The sequence below is a fragment of the Podarcis tiliguerta genome, assembly GCF_965153285.1.
Source record: "Podarcis tiliguerta genome assembly, chromosome: 17".
Lineage (NCBI taxonomy): Eukaryota > Metazoa > Chordata > Lepidosauria > Squamata > Lacertidae > Podarcis > Podarcis tiliguerta.
This window is the reverse complement of record NC_139550.1, coordinates 12,345,082-12,362,922: the sequence shown is the minus strand read 5'-3', so window position 1 is coordinate 12,362,922 and position 17,841 is coordinate 12,345,082. Positions and strand designations below refer to the sequence as shown.

Here is a 17,841-nt window from a genome sequence, read left to right as displayed (position 1 = left end):
CTCAGCAACCATTACAGCAATCCTCATCCTGGGTCTACCTGCATGCATAGCAACTAACAAATCTCTCATTAAAGAAATATGTTGGTTGCTAACAAGACTGCCGTGTTTAATTTACCTGGAAGCGAAGGGCCCAGAATTAATGTGAGCAACAAACAGCAAAGGTACACTAAACATACTGTCTGTCTCTGGGCCCAGAGATGATCTTGACTTTTAAAGTCCTTTACAACTTAGGGCTCAGGTACCTGAAAGGTCCATTGCCTCCCTGTGCCTAACCATACTTTGAAATAACCACCATCAGACCTCATTTGAGCTCCCCTACTACCTGAGAGCGGTTCAAGGGCCACTTTAATGGCAGCACCCCGTCTATGAAACCCTCTCCCCAGAGAGACTCACCTGCGGCCGACTTTAATGTCCTTCTGGTGGCAGGCAAAGGCCTATTTTATTTTTCCAGGCTTCTAAAGTTTTGATCCTAGAATTATAGAATTGTAGAGTTGGAAGGGACCACGAGGGAAATGCAGAAATCTTTTGCCCAACATGCAGCTCAAACCCACAACCCTGAGATTATGGGTCTCATGTTCTACAGACAAGTTTCATTCTACCTTGTATATTGTTTTGATGCCACCTTTACGAATTTTCAAGTTTTGATCATTTCTGTATACTTATTTTTACTGTGTTGCATGTGTTGTTAGCCATACTCAGAGTAGACCTATTGAAATGAATGGACTGTTAATTTCAGCAGTAGAACTTAGTTAGATGCAGCCTATAATGCAATGCTTTTAAATATTTCATTGCAATCCACCTTAATTGATTAAAGGTTGCGGCAGAAACCTTAATAAGAAATAAATAAAACTGTCTACCATCTTGTGATATTTTTCTAGCTGCGAATAATTATCGGGACTAGTAGCATTACTTTATGGGTGTTCGCAAAGGTGATAAAGAGGGAGGAATCTAATGTCTCTGATACTTCCCCACCAAACTCATACAATGATTCGCCAAACTGCTGCCAGATTAGCAGCCTGCTCACCTCTTCAGTCATTCCACAGCTGTTTTAACTCATATGACTACCTGATCTCGGTGAGAGAATTATTAGTGCAGATGGCTTCTTGCATCTGGGACCAAGATGTGTCAAAATAATACAGGGGGAAGAATCCTCCTCAGAGGAAAAGCTGTATTGCGAGACTTCATCCCACTTTCTAGTTGAAATTTGGTTTGTTTGGTTTCTTAATTTTGCAGATGTTTCTTTAGGGAGGAGTGGAAGTACAAGAAATACCAGGACTCCTCGTTGTCTGCCAGAAAGGGTTATTGGCCATTCCTGCTCTTAACTTGCTATGGAAAGAGTAAATAGTTGTATGAAGATTTGGAGGCGGGTGAGAAAGAGGCAAGGAGAGAGAGAGAAAGAGAGAGAGAGAGAGAGAGAGAGAGAGAGAGAGAGAGATTGAAGTGAGACCATTGGCTCACAAGTTAACTATGAGATTCGTGTGAGCAAAATTCTCCTTTTCCGTGTTGAAGTCCACGGATGATAAAGCTGAAGTTCTACATCATAAATTCCCACTTGGACACTCAGTTTTGAGAACCTATCTCCTGCATCCTAATCATTTTGAAAGAGAGCCACAATCGGTAATGAAATCTGCTTGCTTTTCACACACTGAAATTAGCTTTGGTTCTTCGCCCGAAACGTATGTTTGGAAGGCAACATGCACATCCTGAACACTGACCCTGCCGAAGCAATAAATACCACCTAAGTCATTTTTGCAAAGCTGCATAGAGTTTCCGTGGCTTTTTAAAAAATCTGGACCTTTTGTAGAAGGAGTGCAAGAACACTTGGGGTTTATTTTTGCTTTTTTGTCTGTTTCCTCCTTTTTAGATAAGAGTCAAATGCCCCCACATTCCCCTACGAAAGAGATTACATGAGAGATTAAATTCTATTGTTGCTAAGATAACTTCTTTAAAAATTATTAAGAAAAATAAAATGTGCTGTGGAAGTAGATCTGAATGGTGACTGTCAACCTGGAGAAACACAATCTGCTCATCTTACTCGGGCTTACAGGGATCAAGTATCATTTGCAGGGGATGGGGGGATCCCAGTGTGATCTTGCAACGTGGTCCTCGTCTCACACACATGCCACAATCCCCACCTTGGGTCATGAAGAAACATTTTTCTTTCCCCCCCCCCTTTTTTAACCATAATTTGTATTGAGTTTTCCGTAGTTCATTCCATTTTGTAATACATATGCAAAGTTTACATTATTACCCAAAAAGAGCAGCGACCTCCCTCCCTCCCTCTTTTCTGACTTTCCTATACAGTGGTACCTCGGGTTACATACGCTTCAGGTTACATACGCTTCAGGTTACAGACTCCGCTAACCCAGAAATAGTGCTTCAGGTTAAGAACTTTGCTTCAGGATGAGAACAGAAATCGGGCTCTGGCGGCGCGGCAGCAGCAGGAGGCCGCATTAGCTAAAGTGGTGCTTCAGGTTAAGAACAGTTTCAGGTTAAGTATGGACCTCCGGAACGAATTAAGTATTTAACCCAAGGTACCACTGTACCTTTAACATATTTATCACATTTCCATAATCACTTCTTTACCTTACATAATCATTTAAAGATCACACTCTCATTTGTAAATTAGCTCTTTCTTTCCTCATTACCAAACATTTCATGTTAAGGCTACAAATGTCTTCAGGTGTTTACAGTTTTCTTTCAAATAATATATAAATTTGCTCCACTCCTTTTGAAATCTCTCATCGGGTCGGTTCCTAATTTCCCCCGTCAACTTCGCCAATTCCACAAATTCTACCATCTTTATTTGCCAGTCATCTAGGGTGGGAAGTTCTTGCTATTCCATCTCTGGGCCAGGAGGATTCTTGCTGCCGTTGTGGCGTACATGAATAAATTTACATCTTTTTTGTGGGTTTCCTCATCAATTAACCCTAATAAAGACACTTCTGGATGAAGAAACATTCTTCTATATTTCTGAAATTACACCATGGCTGACACTGGCAGACCCTCCAAGTGTCCCTGTTTTCCAGGGACAATCCTGGATTTACAGAAGCCGTCCTGGTTTCTGATTTGCTCCTGAAATGTCCCATTTCCCCTTAGCATGTCCCTATTTTCATCGGAGAAATGTTGGAGGGTATGGAATAAGATGACTCCAGGGACGTTTTTCAGCCAGGACTCGCCGAAACTCAATTACGGCACCTCTTAGGTGGGCACCATTGCTATTATAAGAGAACAAGGGTAGTGTTGGTGGTGAGTTCTGGCACTCCTTTTTCCAGAAAAATAGCACTGGACATCCCTGTTTTCATAGGAGAAATGTTGGAGGGCTTTTCTATCACGACTCAAAATGCCACCGCCAACAAATTTGGTTTTTTGTTTTTGTTTAATACACAACATCCAGCCTGAAAAAGAAGCCAACAAAACTTCTCTTTCGTAACTTTTGGATTGGTCCAAGTAAAAAGGTAATATGCTGGTGGCTATATATATATATATATATATATATATATATGCTTTCGTAGATTTTCACGGGTACAGGAATGCAGGTTTTGGTGTCCTCGGGTGTCTTCCCGTGTAAAAGTTGGGGTGTCTAGGCGAAACGTCGCCTAGACACCCCAACTTTTACACGGGAAGACACCCGAGGACACCAAAACCTGCATATATATATATATATATATTCTAATAGACCAATGTCGCCGCAAACATTTTATAAATAGACCAATTCACACAAAAAAATTTCTAGGCTTTTTCGTTGCAGAATCTTGAAGTAATTGTGCTAATGGAGATATTACCTGTGCTTTGAAAGCGTTAGATTGGAGTCGCAAAATGTATCCTGGCAGCTTTTCTTCATCATCAGTTGCCACAGACACGGTCTCAATATTGAAATCATTTTTGTCTTGTTTTTGCTCATCTACTTCCCTAGGTAGTGTATTGTTCGGGGGTTCAGGTGAACCTTTTTAGTCCAGCAGTTTTCAGCAATTCATAGCCGCAGGTTTTAAAATATTTTTGAAAAGCTTCTCTTTCCCCAGCCCCCATTGAATGGCTGGTGAATTTCTAAGATTTAAGGGAGGAGTTGATTTAGACGAGGTGATTCCATGATCTTCACCAGAGGTCTTACATATATACTTAAAAAAAGAAAAAGCGTTCACCACTGTACAAATATGGAGGATAGGAAAACCCTCTGCCACCTCATCTATAAAGTAAGGCACCCACACTTTCCTGAAAATTTTCAGTCCCCACCCTTTCATAGGTTATGAAAGGTCCCATGAAAATAGGAGACAATTTTGCCCCTGCTTTTTATATTGCCTGGGCCACACCTCAGAAAGGCCTTGTTTGATCCATTGGTGCCCTTTACCTGGGACTCAGCTATATTTGTAAAGATAAAGTGCTTTATTTGCATTATAACACTGTGACACCAGATGGCGCTGTGGAGTCCTGTCTTTTGCCAACGGGATTTCCCTGGGTGAAGTTTACAATTCATTTAACTGAATCACATTTCTGGATGTGTCTAGATCTAGCCCTGGTTTGAGTTTCTTTTCTTTAATCTGGTGCTTAGAAAGCTCGTTTTCAAAAAGGAACTCTTTCTAGTTTATCATTTTATAGAATGAGCGAATTCACTTCAGTTTCATCCAAACAGATTTATATAGTTCATAGAAAGCTCTGCAAACGTTTGCAGCTTTCGCTTTTAAAGGCCACAGTTTTTAATTGGGCAAATCGCCAGCTTACCCTTGAAGTCCTTAGCATGTCTGTTGTTGTTGTTTAGTTACCTGGTTGAACCCTTTCTGCCTGGACAGCCTCAAGTTTCGTGGCTGCCTCAGTCGCTGGCAGAATCCATCAGTGGGCGTTTCTTGAACCTCTTCCAGCATAAAAGCTGTTTGACGCCCAGTCTCCTCCTACTCTCCCTGCGCGGAAGTCTTCTGTGCAAAGTGGGTGTGGGCAGCGGAGTACCGGTACTCTCTCCGCTGGTCTCCGGCGAGGAGTCCTGGAGCCACCTCTCCGATTCCCCCATCTGCCCCCCTTCTCCACTGGCGTTACGCTGATTTCCTTCCCCAGCGGATGGGCTGCCTCTCTCCCTACTGGGACCCTCTCCGGCATCCCTCTGGAGCCTTCTCTCCGCCTCCAGCTCCGATGGCAGTTCCCTGACACCACCAAAGGAACACAAGCGAATAGTAAAATAGAACCCACACATGTGACGCTGACACAAAACCCCACACATACGTTAAGTAGAAACATCGCCACCTGACACCCACTCACCATTCCCCCCTCCACCTCTTTCCCCCTTTTCTTCCTAATGTAACACTAATGTCTCAATAAATGAAACTGATTTGTAAAAAAATGTAACTCGAAAAAAGAGACATTGCACATACTTTTGAAAAATACATTAAAACAACAACAACTCTGGGCAATCTCCCCCCAAATTTATTTTGTTGCAGTCCCAAAAAATCAGTTAGAAACCTGGGCAACTGATGGAATGAGAAGTATTTAATCAGGTGACAGCTTTAGTATTAATATTCAAAAGTGGAAGGTGCATAAGGGTGGGAGATTCTTCATGAATTGTGAGAAAAGCAACTATATAAAGACAAATGACACTGGCTGCTTTGAGGGGGGGATTCCTTGTGCTATGCTTTGCTCCCCCTTATATCTTGCCCAGGGCAACCCTGTCTGCACCTTAGAACTGCATACCCTCCAACATTTCTCTGATGAAAATAGGGATGTCCTATTCTATTATTATTATTATTATTATTATTATTATTAGCCCGCCCATCTTGGTTTCCCCAGCCACTCTGGCAGCAAATTATAAAAACATAATAAAACATCAAACATTTAAAAATTCCCAATACAGGGCTGCCTTCAGATGTCTTCTAAAAGTTGAGTAGTTCTTTATCTCCTTGACATCTGACGGGAGGGCCTTCCACAAAATGGGCACCACTACTGAGAAGGCCCTGTGCCTGGCTCCCTGTTGTCACACGACGCACTTGTTCCAAACAAAAACAGTTTTCTAGCCATGAAGGATCTCATAAGACTACCAAGATATTGCTGGCTACTCAAACACAAGGACACACACTTGTTTCATTTTGTGTTGTATCCCTAGCCTGATCCAACCCAGAAGCCTGCTTACTCTTTCCATAAAAGGCATTCTTGTGAATCTTTCCAATCAGAATTTTCAGCATCTCTTCCCTGACAGTGTTTTTCATTTCAGGAGCGTTCTCCTCTATTGTTTTGTTATTGATCCCAAGTTTATTGCTTTACATCTGTCTGCATTATCTGCTCGAGCTGCTTGCAGGCTTCGTGAGAAGATAGGCCCAAATCTTTTCCACTTTGACCCAAAATAATATATCATAAAATGTTAGGATACAGTTTCCTGGTTAATTAGGCTTTCTAGCCCGTGCATAGTATTAGCCTAATCAACAAAATGATAAAATCCTGCATACATATCATTTATATACAAACTTGCAAAACCACAACATTTGTGCCTCTTCTCCCAATAACAACTAGGTAACCCAAACCCATTCAAACGTTCAGATGGTTGGACAATACAGTCCTTCCTGGTGGCCACACTGAAAATTCCCCAAGTGTAGAAACTTCCACACCTAAGAGAAAGATATGCAGTTTTTCAGAAGCAGACTTTGGTCATCTTTTGTAATATGGCGCCCCATGCGAGGCCAAAATTTGGCTCCCCCAAATGGAACTCCTCAATTATGGATCTTCTCAATTTTGCACACACACACCCTGGCTTGGTGCCTTGTGCAAGGGAACCACCCACACCGCCCTAAATCTGGTGCTAAGTTTTTGTGGTGAGACGGAGATGTATTCAGAGGGGATGCGAAGGCGAGGGAGACAGAAGTGCTGCCATATTACATAGGCAGAGGTAGCAGACAGTCAGCTGACTACAGAGGAAGGCACCCCAACCATATTTTGTTTTTCCTCCTCCAAGCAGTCTTTCATCCAACAGGGCTTAAACTGTCTTGATGACCATTCCCCTGGATTGAAGGTACTTACGTTGAATGCCAGCTACATCATCTCCTGGTCAGGAGAGATATCCTTCCTCCAGTTGCCCATACCCTTGTAACATCAAGACCAAGTATTATAAGTGGAGGGTTTCCAGAAAGCATTCCACTAAACCGAAGCCTAGTTGTTAACAAGGACGCACCACTTGGACCATGCACTGTCCCAGCACTGGATAGCTCAGTCGGTAGAGCACGAGACTCTTAATCTTAGGGTTGTGGGTTTGAATCCCATGTTGGGTGAAAGATTGCAGGGCACTGTCCTAGAATTCAGAGTTCAGCAAACTTTTTCAGCAGGGGGCCGGTCCACTGTGTGATTCTGTAAAAGGGGTTCATTGGCTCCTGGCGTACTTCTTGACACAGTTCAGGAGGATGTTTTTAAACCTTAAGTGTCTTGAGGCTTGAGTAATTAAAGGACCATCTTCTCTCATATGAACCTGCCTAGAATTTAAGGTCCATGTCAAGTGTCCTCCTCCAAATTCCTCTGACCAACTAATGGAGCTAAGGAGTGGAGGGGGGGCTTTTTTTGGTGGTGGTGGTTCCACCATGGAAGAAGAGAAGAAGAAGAGTTTGGATTTGATATCCCGCTTTATCACTACCTGTAATGGTTCTAGGGGTTGCTCGTGCGTAAGCCGGTGCCGACACCTGGCTGGGTTGCCTGAGTGAACTTTTCCTGTCCGGACAGCCACTCACCCGTGGCTGTCTCAATCGCTGGCAGAATCCGTCAGTGAGCGTTTCTTAAACTTCTTCCAGCAAAGAAGCTCTTTGACGCCTAGTCTTCTCCTACTCTCCCTGTGCGGAAGCCTTCTGCGCAAGGAGAGCATAGGCAGCGGAGGATCCTTACTCTCCCCGCTGGTCCCCAGCAAGGAGTCATGGGATCGCCTCACCGATTCCCCCATCTGCCCCCCTTCTCCACTGGTGCTACGCTGATTCTCTTCCCCAGAAGATGGGCTGCCTCTCCCAATCCCGGGACGCTCTCTGGAATCCCTCTGGAGCTTGCTCTCTCCCTCCGGCACTGATGGCAGTTCCCTGACACTACCCTAAAGAGTCTCAAAGCGGCTAAGAATCTCCTTTCCCTTCCTCCCCCACAACACTCTGTGGGGGGAGTGAGGCCGAGAGACTTCAGAGAAGTGTGACTAGCCCAAGGTCACCCAGCAGCTGCATGTGGAAGAGCGGGGAAGCGAACCCGGTTCACCAGATTACAAGTCCACAGCTCTTAACCACTATACCACACTGGAATGACTTCCTTGAGCAGGCTTGGCCAGCATCAATACTTTTAGATTGTAGGAAAGAGGTAATTTCTAAGACTTTTAATGGGCGACGGATGGTTGCTGTTTTGCTGCTTTTCCTTCCCTGGTTTTTTATTCCTACTACTTTGCTTATGGCTTTACAATTAACTAATTTATGCTGCTTTAATTGTTATTTTACAGTTGTTTTCATAAACCGATTTGTATATTCTTTTAAAAAATAAATAGAAAGGCTGCCTTGCAATTTTGTAAACTAACAGCAGGGGCCTACTGTTGTAAGGACTGCTGCCACAAATGCATGGAAAGGGCTTTGAACACGCTCCAACGAAGAATTACGGTATTTTTCGCTCCATAAGACACACTTTTTTCTTCCTAAAAATAAGGGGAAATGTCTGTGCGTCTTATGGAGTGAATGCATGGTCCCTGGAGCCGAATTGCCCAGTGGCAAAAAGCAGATCATGCTCTTTTTTCTTTCTTTCTTTTTTGAAAGGGGGAAGTTGTTTTTGAAACAAAGCCGCTGATCGTTACAAAGCACGGATCCACATGGTTACAAAGCACGGATCCACATGGATCCTCAGGATTTTTGCATTGGGTCATCCCAAATTCACCATCAGATCACATGTCTGTGGCTACAGAATGAACCACAAAAATCATACATCTACTGTTTCATTCAGAATATTTTTTTTTTCTCGTTTTCCTCCTCTAAAAACTAGGTGCGTCTTATGATCAGGTGCGTCTTATGGGGCGAAAAATACGGCACCCAAAGTAAAGTGCTTTGAACCTGTAGAAAAGGTGCTGTATAAATGCTACCATCGTGCCCTTTTCCTGAGCTTCTTGGAAGCAGCTGTTTTGACAACTGATGGAGACAGAAACAGATGGACCTTCAGCTGGATCCAACAAAGTAATTCTTACACAGCGATACCATGGTTCTAAACTCAGCATAACCATTGCATCAAATCTCTTCTCTTCTCCTTTCCTTTTTTTGTTTTTGGTTTAGGTGCATTACAATGGGTTCCTAAATCAAAGCAGATCCATCTAAATAAATGGCCTTGCTTTCAAAAGTGCTGCGAATACCAAAGTTTGCCCGGAGTGCTGCGTGCTCAGCGCCTTTGGAAGTGGTATCACTTATGCCTGATCATTATGACGAAGGGCAGGTGTGCCCCAGGTGCTTATCAGAGGTCAGGGCCTATTTGAAGCATCTCTAGCATAACTTTGACCTGCAGCTGACCTGCTTCCTGCCTGGATAACATATGTGAATCAATAAGCAAGGTAATATTGCACTGGTGTGAAACAAGGGGCATTTCCCCCACACTTAACGTTTATTGTGCTTCTTTCTTTCTTTCTTTTAAAAAAAGACAACTCACAAATGTGAATAGATTTCCAGAGAGTCAGCCCTTGCTACTGTTTGCATACTGCCATGTGCACCCACCTGCCCCCCGTGATTGGGGCCCCCAGTGCCACATAACACGCATGCATCCCGCATGCTGCGTGACCTGCTCACATCACATGTACACGCCATACGACGCTCATGCACCAGTTCCGCATGCCGCATGACAGTGATGTGCGCACGTTGCTGCAGAATATTGAGGGGCCCTGGGGCCCTCCTTAAAAATGTGGAGGACCCGTGGCCCCTTGACACACCCACCCCTTAATGGTGCCCTTGTATACTGGCATCAACCTTGTTCTGAAAAGAATGGAGGTTAATGGTTCTCTTTCATTTTTCTTGGTTATGCTATGGGCAATCTTGCAAATTCAGATAGTTGCAGAGGGTCAATTGTGAAAGGAGGCCACTCTTTCACCACTGGCAGTTGACGAACACTGCCCATGGGTATGCCTGACAAATTCTACCCATTTCTCTATTTGCAAGTACCCTCATCCTGTGCAAATGTAGTACATGGTCGCCGCATGGTCGATTTTACAAAAAGAAATGATCCTCTGAAGAATAAAATTAATTCAAACCCATATTATTTATTTTAAATGTCTAGAAATAGTGCTTTTACTTTTTACATACACGCACGCACACACACACCCCACAGAGAATATACTGTAGAGTTGCAGAGAAGCCTTTGCCTCAAGAATGCTTCTGGGAGTGATTAGCAGGTTTTATTTTTAACGATGATTTAAGGATAATGTTGGCTCGCTGGAGTTCCCTAACTTTCCTGTTAGCAGGGGGCAAGGCGTAAGAACTGCTGGGATATTCCAAGCACTCTGGCGGGGAAAAGAATAAAGATTTGTTTTCCTAATAACTGCTACGTTACAGAACTCGCCGGGACGGTTGTATCTGTCGACACCCTACATCAAAATGTGCCTACTAGATTGCATACCACTGACAGTACCAAAAATATGTTTGAATTTCAAACTTGCTGAGAAGCCTGGGATGCAGGGATTACGTTCCCCGAGGGCAGATAAACAAGATGGATGGGCTAAACGCTGAATTGCTTAATGATCAAAATGCAGCAAAAGCTGTCATAGAAAGGACTGCTTTGCTCATCAAAGCTGACTCCATGATTTCTGCTGACTTACTACTGCCCTTACTGAAGGCACAGGCACAGTGAGTAATTAAGTTCACAAAGCCAAACAGTTGACCTGCTAATTGTCTACCTAGAGAGATACGCATCAAGTGGCCCCATTGATATTACAGAACAATCTTGAAAATAAGGAGTATCAACAAGGGTCAATAACTAGATGGGGGATTCAGTGTGAGACAAGAACTACCTTTGAGAGAGGACTCTGTTTCTCTTTCTTTCTCTGTTTGTGTTTCTATTTAGATTACGTAGTTTCTTTTATTGTATTGTATTGCATTATGAAAAAGCTTTAATAAAATGTTATTGGGGAGAGAACTAGATGTGATAGGTTCAGGCTTGCAGATCAATAAAGAATCCAGCCTAGAATTCATCAAGAATCCAACCTCTACGGATTCTCCAAGAAGTCCCATTGAATCCAGAAGAAGAAGAAGAAGAAGAAGAAGAAGAAGAAGAAGAAGAAGAAGGGGAGGAGGAGGAGGAAGAAGAAATTAAAACACAGTAAAACATCAAACATTAAAACCTTTCCTATACAAGGCTGCTTTCAGATGTCTTCTAAAAGTCAAATAGTTCTTTATTTCCTTGACATTTAATGGAAGGGTCTTCCACAGGACAAGCACAACTATCAAAAAGGCCCTCTGCCTGGTTCCCTGTAACCTCCCAATGAGGGAACACCAGAAGGCCCTTGGAGCTCAGGTTTATTTCCAATACAGTGGTACCTCAGGTTACAGACACTTCAGGTTACAGACTCCGCTAACCCTAAATAGTACCTTGGGTTAAGAACTTTGCTTCAGGATGAGAACAGAAATCGTGCAGCAGCGGCACGGCAGCAGCAGGAGGCCCCATTAGCTAAAGTGGTGCTTCAGGTTAAGAACAGTTTCAGGTTAAGAACGGACCTCTGGAACGAATTAAGTACGTAACCAGAGGTACCACTGTAATGTCACCATAAGATTAGAGCCTTAATTCTGTAGCCATTTTAAAGCAATACCTGAGAGGCTACAAGATTTAACCATCCTATTAGCTAACTAAATATTTCATTAGTTCAGAGGCGATTTTAGGGGAGCGTGACTGGTTTGGTCGCACTGTGTGCGGGGTCTCAGGGACACCACAACAGTGGTGTCGAATGGAAGGTGAGAGGCAGGGGGCATCTCACAAGGCGCTACTAAAATCTGAGGCCACGAGGTTGACCACTGATTAGTTATTGGTGAAGAAGAGGAGTTTTAATTTGTAAGGACTCTCGAGTTAAGAATACACCATTTGGAGGCTATTTTGGTTCCACTGTGTTACTATGAGAGGGAATGGGGAGACGGGGACACACACACACACACAAATGTTCCCTTTGAACCATGGTTGGTATCTTGTTTTTTAAATTGTAAGTTATCCTACACTCTATTCAGCAGCTCGTGTGTGTGTGTGTTTGTGTGTGTGTGTGTGTTGAGACTTCTGCAATACAAAATACAATCAACTATTTAGTTTCATTTTTTAAAAGGGCGGGTGATAATCAGCTTTTTGAAAAATGACTCTTTACACCTTCATAGTGCTGGAGGGAAAACTCAATAGCAAATGTGCCACATGAAAATTACTCGACATTTACTAAAGCAACCCAGAACAAAAAGCTTGAAATTTAGTGAGAGAAATTGATTGTGGTGGGGAAAGCACATTGGAATAATAACTTTTTAAATATATAGTTTTCAAATATTTGCTGTAATTCACATCCTTGGCCTGCGAAGAAAGTGAGTTTCTTCTCTCCTACCTATCTGGCTGGGTGGTTATTACAGTCTTGTTGAATCATAGCAACAGAGGCTGGAGAGAGGCACTAAATTAAAATGTGAATAAGGCTACGTACAGATGCTTTTCGCCGACTTAGGCTTGATTGACAGGCAGGCATCCTTCAAAGAAGCATGGCTTTCCAAAGTGCATGCACAATTCTGTTGCCCCACTCTCAACTGCACAGGGAACTCAGTATTTGCAAATTCCAATACAAAATGTCCCGAACTTCACCACTTCGACTAATGTGCAGATCAGAACTTAATTATCCAAGAGATTTTGCCCTACTCCAAGCATAGTGGGAAATGAATTGAAATGCATGTTCTGAGAGACAATCCACATTTAAATACATAGTTTAAGAGGATCTTTTTTTAAAATTCCAGTTTAATGCAGAAAAGTAATGGAATTATGAATATTTTTAACAAAAAACCCTCAAAGTGGCACAGACCACAAGCAGGCAGACTTATCCCATCCGTATTGTCAACTCCAGCCATGCAAGTTTTTGAAACAACACTTGTTGTTGTTGTTTAGTCGTTTAGTTGTGTCCGACTCTTCATGACCCCATGGACCACAGCACGCCAGGCACTTCTGTCTTCCATTGCCTCCCGCAGTTTGGTCAAACTCAGTTGGGTAAAAATTGGTTACTAGCAGCAAATGGGAGAAGAGGGCACAAACTGTAAAGAGGAAACCTATTTAAATCTTTGTTCAGCTCCATGAAAAAACTGTTGTCTATGCAAGGATTTTTCTTGCACTTGCACTGGGCTTGTCCAACCACAAGGAAAATTCACAGCTCCTTTCCAGAAACCAGGGCTGGATTTAGGTTTGATGAGGCCCTAAGCTACTGAAGGTAATGGAGCCTTTATATGTCCAGCTATCCTTTGTCAACAACAAATTGTCACTGTTTTTTGTTTTGAATATATGAAATCAATCAGTAGGCATAAGACTCAGACTGTTAGTCTATGCTGCCTGATCATCAGCCTAAAAGCACTCTTTAATATTAGATAACAGGTACAACAGCTTGGGGGCGCGGGTGGCACTGTGGGTTAAACCACAGAGCCTAGGACTTGTCAATCAGAAGGTCGGAGGTTTGAATCCCCACAACGGGGTGAGCTCCTGTTGCTCGGTCCCTGCTCCTGCCAACCTAGCAGTTTGAAAGCATGTCAAAGTGCAAGTAGATAAATAGGTACCACTTCGGCAGGAAGGTAAATGGTGTTTCTGTGCGCTGCTCTGGTTTGCCAGAAGCAGCTTAGTCATGCTGGCCCCATGACCCGGAAGCTGTACACCGGCTCTCTCGGCCAATAAAGCGAGATGAGCACTGCAACCCCAGAGTCGACCACGACTGGACCGAATGGTCAGGGGTCCCTTTACCTTTACCTTTACAACAGCTTGACCTACATTAAACTGTGCTGCACTGCACTCTGCAACTGCAATGCTAACAGGACCAGTGGTCAGAGATGATGGGAGTTGTAGTCCCCAAACATCTGGAGGGCTGAGTTTGCCTATGCCTGTGCTGCATGTTGCCATGTAAGCAGTCCATGCAGAATGTAGGCACCCTATATATAGAAATGAGCAAACCAGTGATATTTTAGGGAGCAGGCTAGCAGGCGGGGCCCATTACTTACATCATAGGAGCTTATACAACACAAACCACTGTTGCTGTATGTAGGGTATTTTTTTTTCTTTAATTTTTTTGGGGGCCCCCAAGAGAGTGGGGCCCTAAGCTATAGCTTGTTTAGCTTATATGTAAATCCGGCACTGCCAGGAACCAACTTGGAAGTTAGGGAAGTGAGTGTACCAAAGCATACCAAATGGGACTGGTGGGATCCTGGAGTCCAGTAGTTTTGGCTGGACCATCAAAGCCTGCCAAAATCTGTGGGCTCCTGATGCTCCTCTAAAATTTCATAACCATCTTTCCAATAACTTTAGCCAGCCAGGATCATTTCAAATTCAGCCTAATCCTTTGCTTCTCTCTTAATTCAAGAATGTCATTCTGCAAAGAATGTGAATCTGACCCACTTTCAGAGGGGGGAAAACACGTTACCATATCCTGTAACGATTTGGGTTAAAATACCATAAGGGGTCACTGCTTTATAAATGTAAAAAAATAAAAAAAAATAGATAACCTTGTATAATAATGAGTCAGTAATGAAAGCTGCAAGGATGGCCAAGCAGCAGAGCAAGACAGGTCCCGCTTAATAAGAGCTTTTCGTTTTTGAAAAAGAGGCAATATTGTGAATTGTACTAGAACTCAAAGATCGGCATTGCCACCTCTGCTCGCTGGTGCTAGTGCAAGCTGAGGTGTGTGCCAAGGGGTCATTAATCTGCCCAAATCTCCCCAAAGTGCCCGGCAACAGAGGTTTTTGTAGGTGTCTCCCCAGGCAGAGGGCCTTCTCGGTAGTGGGTCCCGCCCTGTGGAACACCCTCCCACCAGATGTCAAGGAAATAAAAAACTACAGTGGACCCTCTGGATACAGATTTAATTCATTCCAGGGGTCCGTGTGCAGCCCAAAAAATCCATAACCAGAGGCGCCGCTTCTGCGCACACCTGTAGCGATAGAGCCCTTCTGCACATGTGCAAGCGGCATAACCCAGAAAAATACTTTTGGCTTTGCTGCTTTCGCAATCCGAAGATTACATAACCCGAGGGTCCAATGTATCTGACTTTTAGAAGACATCTGAAGGCAGCCCTGTTTAGGGAAGTTTTTTATGTTTGATGTTTTATTGTGTTTTCAATATCCTGTTGGAAGCCGCCCAGAGTGGCCCAGCCAGATGGGCAGGGTATAAATAGGTAAAGGTAAAGGGACCCCTGACCGTTAGGTCCAGTTGCAGATGACTCTGGGGTTGTGGCGCTCATCTCGCTTTACTGGTCGAGGGAGCCGGTGTACAGCTTCCGGATCATGTGGCCACCATGACTAAGCAGCTTCTGATGAATCAGAGCAGCACACGGAAATGCCGTTTACCTTCCTGCTGGAGTGGTATCTATTTATCTACTTGCACTTTGTCCTTTCGAACTGCTAGGTTGGCAGGAGCAGGGACCAAGCAACGGGAGCTCACCCCGTCACGGGGATTTGAACCACCGATTTTCTGATCAGCAAGCCCTACACTCTGCGGTTTAGACCACAGCGCCCCCGCATCCCTGGGGTATAAATAATATTCATCATCATCATCTACACCACAGCTGCTCAGTTCTATTTGTCAGAGTCCACTTAGGGTGGATAAGGAGGAGAACTCTGGCAGAGGCTCTGTTGCTTTTGATGCTGAGTAGATAGCTCAGTTGGTTAGAACATGGTGCTGAGAACGCCAAGGTTGCAGGTTTGATCCCCGTAAGGTACAGAGGCATATTTCTTCATTGCAAGGGGGGTTGGAATCTAGACGATACTCATAGTTTCTTCCAACTCCATGATTCTGTGTGAGGATAGAGGGTTTTAAAAGTATGTTGCCTGTGCCTTGGTTCAAGAAAATGCAGCTCAGCTGCATAACCAACAAATCTACTCTGGAGATCTGTCAAGTCTCCTATCCCTAGTAATTTAAGGGTTTCCTCTTCCATCTCCTCAAGAGGCCCTGGAAGTATGGAAGGAGACGGGGACACCCTCAGAGGCTGCAACCAGGTCAGCGTTGCTGCCTGAACCTTTATGACAACAGTATAAAGCAACTTCCACAACACCAGGAAGATAAGCTCTTTAGAAGAAAATATAAAAGCATTAGCTCGGCAATTCATCCGAACTTCATCATGCACCGTAGACATTTTTTATTTTTTTGAAGTTTAACAAAGAAAAGCACATCATTAAAGAATACTGCTCTATCGCCATTCTTATGCAAATCCTTCCCAGATAGTTGGGTGGAAAAAATTCCATCTCGGCACTCAGCGAGAAATAAAATGTTGTCGGGTGGAAATTTCTGCTGTACAGAGCGCATCTATCACTTGTATAATCCAAACTACTGTATATGTGCCCTGACTACAGAATTAGTATCGATCCATTCACCATGTAAACATCAAGTACTTTCTATTATTACCTGAAATAGCATGCTATCACAATTTCTATTTCCTTCCCCCCTATCTTAAATAGAAGTCCTGCACATTAGCTCTTCCCTTCGTGTACTTTTTTGCACAGCTATCTAACTACAGTGTTCAAGGCACTCGCTCTCTCTCCCCACCCCCACCCCAGGTTTCCTGCAGACATCTGCAGTATTACAGTCAAAGCACTTTACTTTCAAGTCGCCTCTAATGGAAGGCAATGCAACTTTCATTTACCCAGAAACCTGTTCCTGAGACTTGGCTTGGCATGAGGGTGCTGGCAGCTTTGGTTTCAAGGCCGACTTTGCGAGACAGCCATTACAAGCAACTACATCAAATGAGGCTTTCCAAATATTACTTACAGGCTTTTCAAGCGGTTCAGCTAAGGTAAGAGCGGGTCACCGGTGTCAAGGATGGCTGTAACATTTGCGAACGTCTATGTGCAAAAAGGCATTAGGCTTTCGTTCCTACTATGCTCTCTCCCTGATGCTCAGAGAAAATGGGGAGAGAGAGAGAGAGAGAGAAAGGAGAGGTACTGGTAGAGGAGAATGCTTTAGGAATGCATTGCAAGGCTGGAAACGTTCCATTCTGTTATCACCCACTTTGCAATTGTCAGTTGCGTTCCTACAATTCATCAGTGGGTATTAAGAACCTGGAACAGTGGCAGGAAGTATAGGAGGCATGATGTTGATCACACTGCTCAGCCAGAGCTGCTGAGTGGTGAACAAGGAGCAGAAAGGGACCCCGCTGTTGCTGGAGGGCATATCTTAGCAGAGGAGGCAGGTGGCAGTGAGGCTAGAGCAGCACACTGGAGTTGTCATGCCCAGATCGTGATTTACCAGCTGCCTTGGGCTCTTCTGCTGCCCCAGCTGTCAGCTAGCGGCAGCCGAAAGAGAGACAGGAAGTTGGGCTGCTCCAATCAGCTCTGCTGAGAGAACATTTCCATTCGGCAACTGCACCCTCCAAACAGTTTCCTTCTCAGCTCATCCTTAGAATCGCAGAATCACAGAATCTTAGCTGGATTACAGAATTGTAGAGTTGGAAGGGAGCCTGGGGAATCATCTAGTCCAAACCTCTGCAGTGCAGGAATATGCAGCTGTCCCATATGGGGATCAAACTTAATAACAACTTTGCAACCAGCACCTGAGTTTCCTTGCTTTCCTCATCCCTTCTCATCCCTATTCCTTGTGTGTTATATCTTTTCTCTTGCTCATTATTGATCTGGAAGTCTTTCCAGGAGTCGAAATGCCTTCAATGAATGACTAAATGGGTGCCGTTAAGGGATAAATATG

General features: G+C 43.8%; 1 long non-coding RNA gene across 1 annotated transcript in view; it reads left to right on the top strand.

Annotated features, from left to right (window-relative positions):
* LOC310668040 overlaps positions 1–17,841 on the top strand; it is a 1,372,673-nt gene that overhangs the window by 640,887 nt on the left and 713,945 nt on the right. The window contains exon 2 of the long non-coding RNA XR_014506569.1: positions 14,201–14,310. This is a non-coding gene — a long non-coding RNA (uncharacterized lncRNA). The remainder of the gene's footprint in view (positions 1–14,200; positions 14,311–17,841) is intronic.